An 11,826-nucleotide genomic window follows, 5' to 3' on the forward strand; every position below is an offset into this window, starting at 1 on the left:
GAGGAAAAATGTAAACAATTCATGACTCTGGGTAAAGGGAAAATAGGATTTCTTGTACTATGCTTGCAAAATTCCCCGTGTTTTGAAATTATATCAAAATTAAAAGTTATAAATTAATTATAGATTTTTAAAAATAAGACTCTATTTTAAAATACTGGCTCAAAATTTGCCCTTGTAAAAGAAAATATTTTAAACACAAAACACAGGCTTATTTTTTAAAGATCTTACAATGATGACAAAGATTTTTCTTCAGATCACAGTTACCATAAAAAGGGTACCTGTTTCTCTCTTCCTTAAAATCTACTCAAAATTGGTGAAAGCTGAAAAAAGAAAAAAAAAATACACAATTCAGTATCAGCTTATGTGGTTTACTGTTAATTCAGAATTCTTCACAAATATTTTAAAAGGATCTAGTTCATTGCCAGTAGGAATTATTATTAACAATGGGCTTTAATAAGAAAATAATTTAAAATGTCAATTTAAAATCAATTTATTCCAACTCAAGTCATGCTAATATTTAACACTGCTTAAACTTTAGGCTTTAGGTATGCTTTTTAAAACAAAGACTACACGTTTTCATCTGATTTTAAGCATGCAATATTTGCAAATGTAATATATGTATTTGTGGAGACAGTTGGTAATTTTAAACTTAGTGAAAAAATGGTTAACTATTTAAAAATAAAATAATGATAAGAAAATTATAGGTATGTAGTAATTACCAGCTCTTCAAAGACAGCCTGTTATTTTAGCATCAATGTGCTAAGAACATTATCTCTGAAGCCAGATTGCCAGAGCAAACTTTGGTCTTGACACTTGCAACTTGTGTGATATCTAGCAATTTAGTTATCCCATCATGGCTTTGGGTTCCTCCTCTGAAAGGTATAGACAATAGTGTTGCCTACTTCCTAGGACTATTGTGATGAATACATACATAAATATATGTGATTATATATCAAGCATAAAAATTGTCTATTCTACCATAAGCTATTAGTAAGTGCTTGATATTCTCAAAATTAAAGGAAACAAATTAACTGTCTTCCAAATTAGTACAAAAACAATGGCATGTTTCACCGAAAATATTGTCTTCAATTCAGAATAACTGAAAAACAAGGTATTTTACTAAAATTATACAAAATATATGAATAATTGTCACCCGCATTTATTTCTACTGCATATTTTTCATTATATTTTACATAACTGCCATCTATGCTTATTTCTAATTAACACTTTTCACTGTACTTCATATGTCCTTTTTTTTTTTTTGCACCAAAGGCGTATCCTAGCTTTATTAAAGGGCCCGCGCCGCACAGTCAATACAAAAACGCAAAAAGTCCCATCAGTTTAATAACAATAAAAAACCCCAAAAGTGGAAAACTGAAGGGGCAGGCAAAGAGACCCCTGGGCCAAGGGCACGAGGAGTCCTGCTCACGGCACCAGGCTTGGCCGCAGGGTCCCCCGGTATTGCTGTTGCTACGAGGTTGGGGGGCAGCGATTGTCCTGTGGGAGCCACCGTTCGCCTGGGTCGGGGACCCTCACTTCTTCTGGGGTGTGCTCAGCTTCTGCATGCCCTGGATCTTGTCCAGCAGGACAGAGATGAAGGCCTCTGTGGGTTTGTAACAGTCAACCAGCAGCTCCTTTACCCTGGCAGCCCGGGCATCGTCACTCTCCATGTCCAGGAGCTCATCTACGTCAATCTCCAGTTCTGGGATCTCCTCTTCCTGGCAGTCGTAGAGGCGCGTGAGCTGCTCCAGGATCCACTCCTCTAGGTTGAGGCGCTTCCGTAGCTCCTTGCGGTCATACTTGACGGTGACCTTCCCTTGGCGCCTCACTGGGCCCTCATCGTCCGCGCCGCCCGGGCCCTCTCCTGCGGCCCCGGGGGGCTCTGAAAGTAGACGCGTGGTTCTGGGCCGCCACTGCCCGGCCTGGGGGCCCAGGCCGCCAACGCCACGCCCCTCGCGGTGCCGCTGTCCACCATGGCGGCCGCCGGGGCCCCGTGCGCGCATCGTGCCCCTTCCTGCGCTGCCGCCTCTGGGACTCCCGCCCGCTGGCTCGGGTTAGCTCGCCGGCTCCGCTCCGCGCGACTCCGCGGCGAGGGCGGCCACTTCATATGTCTTTTGTCTCTCTTGTCTTTCATTCAGTTATTGCTTTATTCTGTTAAATATTTTCCACTTTCATGTCCTTTATTTACAATTCTTTATAATTTCATTTGTTTTCTCCATTTAACAATTTTTCCCATTTCCTTTCCTTTTTCCTTGTCTTGGCTACCTTCACTTGCCTACCTTGTCACTTGTCACTACCATCACTTGCCTACTTTGTCACTACCTAATGTATTTTCCTTGTCACTTGCCTACCTTCTGCCAGAGTTCTGCCTTCTGTGTTAAGAATGTTCCTCTGAAACGAGAGCCCTTTGGAGGAAGACACTCAGGTACTAATTTATGAGGCTTCATTTCTTATATTTTGTGCTATAGTCCCAACCATCTCCTCCCAATGAGAGTATGGGAAAAGAGCAGAGGGTTCAAAACCTGAGTTGTCACATGGCTTGTTGCAGACCAGCAGCATGGCAGCTGGATGGGGAGAATCTCTGAGAAGATGGTCCTTCCAGATTGCCACTCAACAGCTGCCATACAGGCAACTCTCTTCTCCATCTACATAGCCTGCTGTTTCTTACCAAGGGAATAATTCTTTGTGAGTCACATCTATTCAAACACATCTCACAGAAAATATAGATTTGTGGAAACATATGCCTATTTGCAACTAGTACAAATAGAATATTGACAGTAATGCTGAAAATCCTAAAAACATTTTTCTTTTCAGAATGACTGGTTGAAGATTTTCCTCAAAAACTCAGGAGAAAAATAAATATCATCATACTCCAGGCATGATTTTTAAAAAGCATGAAAATGTTAAAAGGAAAAAAAAATCAAATTTGCAAGCCTCTCTGCCTGTATATTCATATCAACTCACCATAAATCATATACTAATTATTTCCAATATTAGTCAAAAGTAAACCAAACTCATGAGTACTACTTTTATTATATATATATTTAAATTAATATAAGATGAATTGCATGCATTTTAAAATATTAGTACATATGACTTTAAACATCTTGAAAATATTCCATAAAGAAAAAGCTTAGAAGATTTCTAAATGATATATTAACCTATAAATGATCTGTTTATTATTACTTTTTGTTTAATAATGATTAAAATGATATTATTAAAATGCATACATTAAAATTATTATAAGATAATCTCCTAACATCTCTTGGAAATCTATGCAAAACTGCTCTGGCTTCCATTCCATGGTAATCAATTTTTAAATAAAATTATCTCTTTTGTCATTTTTACTTTCTATTTTCTCTTTTTTGAGGTATAATTTTTTTTAAATTATACTTTAAGTTTTAGGGTACAAGTACACAACGTGCAGGTTAGTTACATATGTATACATGTACCAGGTTGGTGTGCTGAACCCAGTAACTCGTTATTTAACATTAGGTATATCTCCTAATGCTATCCCTCCCCCCCTCCCCCCATCCCACAACAGGCCCCGGTGTGTGATGTTCCCCTTCCTTTGTCCATGTGTTCTTATTGTTCAATTCCCACCTATGAGTGAGAACATGTGGTGTTTGGTTTTTTCGTTCCTGCGATAGTTTGCTGAGAATGATGGTTTCCAGCTTCATCCATGTCCCTACAAAGGACATGAACTCATCATTTTTATGGCTGCATAGTATTCCATGGTGTACATGTGCCACATTTTCTTAATCCAGTCTATCATTGTTGGACATTTGGGTTGGTTCCAAGTCTTTGCTGTTGTGAATAGTGCTGCAATAATCATATGTATGCATGTGTCTTTCAATGTGGTGCTTTGATATATGTCTAAACTGTGAAATGACTATCAAATTAAAGTTAATTAACATATCTATTACCTCACATAGTTACCATTTACTTTGGTTTGGTGAGAACATTTAAAAAATTTCAAGTATACAATACAATGAACATGAAAAAATTTCAAGTATACAATACAATATTATTAACTATGTTGTACACATAGATCTACAAAACATATCCGTCCTCCATAACTGAAACTTTGTACCCTTTTATAAAATTGGTTTTTAGCTCATTAAGTTTTGGTAAACAGTGACCTTACATGTTAGAAATGCCAAAATTCACTAAAAATTAGGAAAAGTGATGATTCCATCTCTCAAAACTTCCATTTGCTATTTGATATTGCTTTTTGTCTATATACCATTAAACAGAGTTTTTTATAAAATTAATCCTGCTGAAAAGTATATTTTTGCTTATTTTTTTCATAAGGATCTGGACTCAAAAGGAAAACGTATCCAATTTTCTTTTTATCCATATCTAGCTTTTCCTTGTTGTTGTTCTTTTTAGTTGGAAAAAAATGAAAGTGGTAAGACAGGCTTTTGTTATGATAGATGTTTTTAAAGTTTGGATTGTAAATAAAATACAATTAAATAATGTTAGTTAAGGACACTGCATTTAAAAGAAGGAAATCTACAAATATTTGTTCATCAAGCAAATTCTACAGATAAGAATTTTAAATTTAAATCTGAAAATACTGTGTGTAATTTAAGTCAGTTATCTCATTTATCCCTTTCATGTTACCTTAATACCTCTATATTCAATTCGTTTTCTTCATTTGTACCTAATGTACTGAATATCTGCCTTTTTTCCTTTTGTACTTTTAAAAAATTTTAATTCTTTCATAGAACTAGCTCTCAGAATTTGTACTTTCAGTAGTAAAAACAAGATATCCATTTTACTTGAAGTTTCTCTATTGCAGAATAATAACCTTCATTCGTAAATCTACATCAGTCTAATTGGGCATTTCTTTTCTGAAATACTGAAGGTATTTTAACTTCAGTTTCAATAGACTTATTCACACAGCTATAATATAATTCTTCCATTTTGGACACAGAAGAGTAACTAGTCTCACAGTACTAGTTACTAGTTACTCGTGGAAGAGTAACTAGAAACTCACAGTAACTAGTCTCCTAAGTTTTTGGTGTGCAGAAGATAGCTATGGGGAATTGTGAAATTCTATTCCAGAGCCCTGTATTAACTCTTCGTGTAAACCTGATGAATTCCACAATTTTTTTATTATTTTAAGAAAATCATATATATTTATAAGCTTTTAGAGATGAGTTTATGAAAAACTTCTAACAACCTGATGTATTTCAAAAGATTTGAAAGGTGTTACAAATATAACAGAAAAAACAGGAACATTGATTTACAGTAAAAACTGAAACTATTTGCATAACTGATATTTTGGTACTGTGACTTTTATGAAATTTATTTCTTCTGAAACTTTTTTTTCAAATCTCTTTTCACCTTTCTAAATGAACTATAATCATGAGAATTGTAATCACTTTTTATTTAGCCAGGATATTGCCTGATGGTTTGAGATGAAAATCACAAATATTTACAAATCATATGAGAACAAAACTAGTAGGAATGGTATAAAATATAAACTTTATTAAAAACATAGACAATCTAAGTGAGGAAATGTAGCAAAAACATTATTTGTTTTGCTTTTTAGGTCCTTCCTCATTATTTATCTGTTACTCTCCTTTCCAGAAAATGGACCTAAAATATCCTCAGGAGCTTAATGTCACCCAATTTTGTTATAAACCAGATTTGTAATAATAGCAATTTGCCACTAGTCCCATTTTTTTGTTTGAATATATGAAACTTTTTAGAAGATGAATCACATTACCCGTCCTTTCAAAGGGAAAAAATGTTTTTTCAACCATTTTTCCTCCAGCCACTGGATATTCCTGTGCTATCTGTGAATTGAACCACAGAAACAGTCTTATCAGTGATCTTAATGATGCTTTGGAACTTAAAGAGTATACAAAATAAGTTTGACTGTTATATTTTCTTTATAAAAAAAGAAATATTTATTTTATATCTAAAGCAGTGAACACTTATTTTATCTAATCATTCAATTTCAAGGCTCACATTTTATGTTAAATTCACTATATTTTTGTTAGCATATGTTCATTTACCAACATGTAAAATAATCTTGGAGGATTTGGGTCATGCAATCAGTAGGCAGAATTTGGCCTCAGCTGTTGGTTATGACAGTCAACAATAGTCATCATTCAACATACAGATGTTTTTTGCTGATTACATATACTGCAACTTAATTAGTCAAAAAGACACATTGTTTTTAAAGATAATACAACAAAAAACTAACCAGTCCATGCTCAAATTGACTTTTATGGAAAATAAATTGGAAAGTACAAAAAAACTAAATAAGAAAGGAAGAGTTAATCCTCTATTTCCCTATTTCAGCATGGCTTGGGCAATTATAGGAAGATAAAATGACATCTTTATTGCTAGCAAGATACTTAGAACTTTCATTATCTAACATGTTTACTAAGCTGTTTTTAGAAAATATGAGGCCAGGTGCCATGGCTCATGCCTGTAATCCCAGCACGTTGGGAGTCTGAGGCAGAAGGATCACCTGAACCCAGGAGTTTGATGCTAGCCTGTGCAACATAGTGAGACACCATTTCAACAACAAAAAAATTAAAAATAGCCAAGTGTGGTGGTGCATGCCTTTGGTCCCAGCTGCTCAGGAGATTGAGGCAGGAGAATTGCCTAAGCCCAGGATTTGGATGCTGCGCTGAGCTGTAATGGCACCACTGCACCCCAGCCTGGGCAAAAAAGCAAGGCCCTGTCTCAAAAAAAAAAAAAAAAAAGTCAAAAAAATAATTGAAGTTTCGGGACAGGACAATATTGTAGAAGAAAGATATGCATTTATTTGATAAAGGAGATGTGTTCTTCAGTTCCAATAAAGGGATCTTCAGAAAGAAGGAAAAATAATTAAATTATAAGACTATAACTGAAACCATTCTCTCTCAGAAGTTGTAAAGAAGTAATTCCTGTCTGTACCCATAGTAGCAGGGAGCAACCCAGAAATTGAGGTTTCATGTTAGGGGAGTACAAATTCAATTATTATATTATTGTTGTTGTTATTATCACCATTATTTTAATTTTAAGCAGCTGTGGGGTTGATAGAGCTCAGTATTTGAATTTCTGAGTTATCTTTAGGTGAATCCAATTTAACCTGATCAGAATGTATCCACCTGTGATAAAGTGTTTCAACATCTTTCTGCAGTTTATTTCTTTCGTAGACAAATGAATTAATATATTGTATGGAATCAGAATAACGTCTTATCTCCCAGCATGTAGATTGAAGAGAAGCCAATTTATTGGTTAAAACTGAAGTCCAGGATTTTAGTAAACTGCACATAAGGCTGTGGTGGCTTCCTTGAAGGTTTGACTTTGCCCTTACATTTCTGTGGGACTCCCAACCCCAGAGGATATCTCTAAAGACTTGAAGATAAGATTGCATGTCTCTGTATCGACTGGGCTCCTGGAGGATCCTGATTGTTTCTGCCCTTGTCTGGCTCTGCTTTAATCCATGCTTGTTCTGTCTCCCATGTGCCCCAATTTACACTGCCATATTATGCAGCCATTCTGCTGCTTGAAACAAAATAAGCCAAAACAGAAAGTTTTATACAGAATTATACTTTTTGGAATTTTTGAATTGTACTTCTATATCCCAAATTTTATAATCAAAAAAATGTTTAAATATACGTTCATTGGGAAGTTCATTAGTACTCTTTATGAGAGACTTGGAGATTTGGGGCATTTTTAACTTATAAATGCTAAAATAGCAATTGTTTTAAAACTGTATTATGATCTTGTAAAATCAAAAGAAGAAAAATACTTCACAAACATTACAGAGTTCACCAATTTTGTAAACAACTACACAATTACTTTAAGCTTGTGAATTGTTTAAATTTTTTAAGAATATTTACTAATGGCCATGCCTTCATGAAGACTAATTCAAATGATAATATAAATAAATGAAAATATAGAAGAGGTATAGCTCAAGGTAAAATTTATAGCCTCAAAATAAAAAACCTGGAAGTATATTTTTAGATAATTTGAGTTTTAGTAATTTAGAGATTTAGAACTCAAACCACAAAGGTACCTGAGTAAAGATAATTTCAGAACTCTCTATAGACTATTAAAATGGGGACTCCTTTAGAAAGTTTAAATCCATCATTTAGTTTCAAGGCTATGCATAATTTTTAAATAGCGTCATGTTTAACTAGAAAATGATTTCTGAGCTCTAGCTATTGGTCCCTGGTCTCATTTAGGAGAGCTGAAATTGGAATAATAGAAGAGACAGATTTGATGCTGTAGACGAGGCAGACTCACCTGAGATTTAAACAGTAGTGACCATGCATATCTCTAGGATAACTGTTTCATTCCCCATAGCAACCCAGTATCTGGGCAACTGCTTTGGAAGATTGTTCAAAGATTAAAGGTACAAAGAAATTACATGTTTAAATTAAGTAATAGTAACAATTTCTACCTCCTAAATATTTCTCCAGCACATTTTCTCTTTCAGTTCCCAAATCCTTTAATTCTACCCCTTATTGTTTCTATCCTCAACTGATTCCCAAGTGTGTATGTGTGTGTGTGTGTGTGTGTGTGTGTGTGTCTGTGTGTATCTCCTATATTAAAACCATCCTACTTTATTTTCTTAGTTGCTGTCAATAGAATCTGGATTTATGTCTATCTATTTACATCTATCTAGTAATATAGATAGATATCTATATATATATCCATTTTTCTTTCATCCATCTCCTCTTTGTCTATTTCTATAGTACAGGGGCCCCCAAACCCTGTACCTGTCCTGGTGTGGAACCAGGCCACACAGCAAGAAGTAAGTGGCTGGCAAGTAAGTAAGCTTCATTTGCGTTTACAACTGCTCCCCATCGCTTGCATTGCCACTGGAGCTCTGGCTCCTGTCAGATCGGCGGTGGCATCTCATAGGAGCGCAAACCCTGTTAGGATCTAAGTTGCATATTCCTTATGAGAATCTAATGCCTGATGACCTGTCACCGTCTCCCATCACCCCCAGATGGAACCATTTAGTTGAAGAAAATCAAGCTCAGGGCTCCCACTGATTCTATATTATGGTGAATTGTATATTTATTTCAGTATCTGTTACAATGTAATAATAACAGATATAAATTTTACAATAAATGTCATGTGCTTGAATCATCCTCAAACCATCCCCTGTGCTCCCGCCAGACCATGGAAAAATCGTCTTCCATGAAACCGGTCCCTGGGGACCACTACTACAGTATATCTAGATAGATAGATAGATAGAATATCTATTGCCTATTATGTGCCCAGTATATCATCTATTTTCCCGCACTGTGTAACACTCAGAGCAAAAATGCATATACATTCTTCACTATTACATAAAACATTCACACATAAGTAACTCATACTAGATAAATTGATGATTGCTGAATTCTGCCTGGTTGTAGAGATAGAAGAATGGCTATATCCATTGATAACACTCCCAAAGGGTGTGAATCATTTAGCCCATATGTATAAAGTGGATTAGAAATGTGTGTTCATTTTGGCCCAGTAATTACTATTTGAGAGTCTATACAAACAACAGCAACTACTACACTGCTTCACACAGAAGATGAAGCTTTTGGAAATCTTTCATTTTTCTTTAAACTTATGAACTTAACTCATATGCAACCATACTTTTTTTTTTTTTTCTGGTATGGTAACAAAGACATCTCCACTCATTTCTAAGATTAATCATTTAACTGGTATAAAATTGCCTTCTGAAAAATACATAATGAAGTCATTTCGATGTTCCATGGTTTTATTGATTTTTCCACGCTCTCTTCAAACTCTCACTCATTTAAGTTCATCTGTCTTTAAATAAATAAAAAAACAAAAACAGGAATAACAACAAAAAACCGTCTTCCAAGATTCATGACAATCAATGATTATCTTTTCCTCTGTCTTTTAAAATCATTTTCTGGAAAAAGTTCCATAAAATAATTGTCTTTGTTTCCCTCGTCAGCTACTCTCTCCTCATTCTATTTTCTAGAAAATCTATGATTCCCTCAGTCTATTGTATACAAGATCATTAATTTCCTGCTTGTTACCAAACAATACCAGCAATAATAGAAATAGCTAGTGCTTATAGCTCTTAGGCCATATGATATGTATTTTCTGTGCATATTCTTGTTTAATCTCTATAATAATCCTACAGTATAGGTATTACTGTTGATCCTCTACATTGGACAGCTGATAAAACTGTGTGTCAGGGAGTTTAAATGTTTTTTTCAAAGTCATAGAACAAACAAGTGACCAAAATGAGACTTAAACTCATACTACATCTGACACCATTGCTCATGATGCTCGCAATTCTATTGTACTGTTTCAAAAATCCTTTAAATATTTGACAGTATCTATATTTTGAGAGGTTTTCGGGTGTTGTGTATCAATTTAAATGTTATAGGTGTTTTACTGGTAAGAGAGGGCTTAGTAGCCACAAAACTGTTAATTACAATATCAGCTTTTCTGTTTTTATGCTAATTATTTAGTTTTTTATCAGCTGAGTGTTTGAGAAAGTACCTAAATGCAGATGTTATTTACTTAGGAAAAAATTCCATAAAATAATTGTCTTTATTTCCCTTATCAGCTACTCTCTTGTCAATTTATTTTCTACAAAACCTATGATTCCCTTAATCTATTATATACAAGATCAGTCTTAGTATACAGTCCATATCAAAATTGATAACATAAATAGTAGAATAACTTCTAAGATAATTTTTGTGTCTTACATTACCTTTTGAATATCATTTGTACTTCACCTATCTGGAAAGTACAACAAAATTAGGCATTTTTCTTCATAAAACTCTAAAAGAGAGTAAGCAAGGAAACTGGTTATTAGAAGCAAAGACAAACATTCGAGGATTAAAATGATAGTAAGCACTAGGAATTACCCATTCTAACTCCATTCCCTCCTGCCCAGCCACATGATAGAAAACTTAAGGCTTTATGCATCTTTTTCCTCTCGACAAATGCCTTGTTAGCTTTATTTTAGCTAATGCCTTTTAGCTTTATTTTAGTTAAGATAAAGCTAAGTGGCCTAGCCAAAAATCTTAAAAGTCATAAATAGTGTTTTATCTAATTTGAGTGAGAGACAGATAGAGAGTGAGTGAGAGCAAGATCAAGGACAAGAGAGAGAGAAAAATAAGTTATCATCTTCTAGGATGTATAGTACATCTCCGTTTATGAGACATTTAAAGCACAACCTCCCCAATCTTGTCTTTGGTTTAGTCCTTCAGAATGGGGAGAAAGTAAAAGATCCAACTTTCATTACCTAAAAATGTAGACAGTTCAAGGATTAATGATTTAGCTGCTGTACAGGGTGTCAAATTTAATAAATCCATATATCTTTCTGGCTGGATTGTTGTAGATGCATATTTTTTCTCCCCAACTCATTTTGCTTGCTGATTCAAACTTTTTCTTACTTTGTGGAAAACCACAGTTGTAAGGCAAGGCAGTTTCAGAGACAGGACATTGCTTTCAATATGAAGCCAAAGATTTCCACACTAAGAATTGCATGAAGATGTTAGATTAGCGAAAATCTGAGGAATATGTGTGTGACTATATATATACATATATATGTGTGTGTGTGTGTGTGTGTGGCTATATATATATATATGTGTGTGTCCTGAATGAGCAATCTTAATTCTGTCTACTGGTTGCCTAAAGGTCTTCAAAGGTGTCAGAGTCATAGTCAGGATTCTGGTAGAAACCAGATGAGTATTTTAACTTCATTCTGACCAATATTACTTTCTCCAACCATTTTTTTACTTGTTTATAAATTTCAAAGTTGAAATTGAAGGATATTCTAGGCATATTCTGTAATTCTTCTGAGAGAATTATAAAGCTTTG

At 34.7% G+C, this 11,826-nt stretch overlaps 1 pseudogene; it reads right to left on the reverse strand.

Annotated features, from left to right (window-relative positions):
* Positions 1-1,303: 1,303 nt before the first annotated feature.
* LOC116809495 (protein phosphatase 1 regulatory subunit 14B-like) lies at positions 1,304-8,800 on the reverse strand (annotated as a pseudogene).
* Between the last annotated feature and the right edge of the window lie 3,026 nt (positions 8,801-11,826).

This window comes from Hylobates moloch, unplaced genomic scaffold (genome assembly GCF_009828535.3).
Source record: "Hylobates moloch isolate HMO894 unplaced genomic scaffold, HMol_V3 SCAFFOLD_1, whole genome shotgun sequence".
NCBI classification, from domain to species: domain Eukaryota; kingdom Metazoa; phylum Chordata; class Mammalia; order Primates; family Hylobatidae; genus Hylobates; species Hylobates moloch.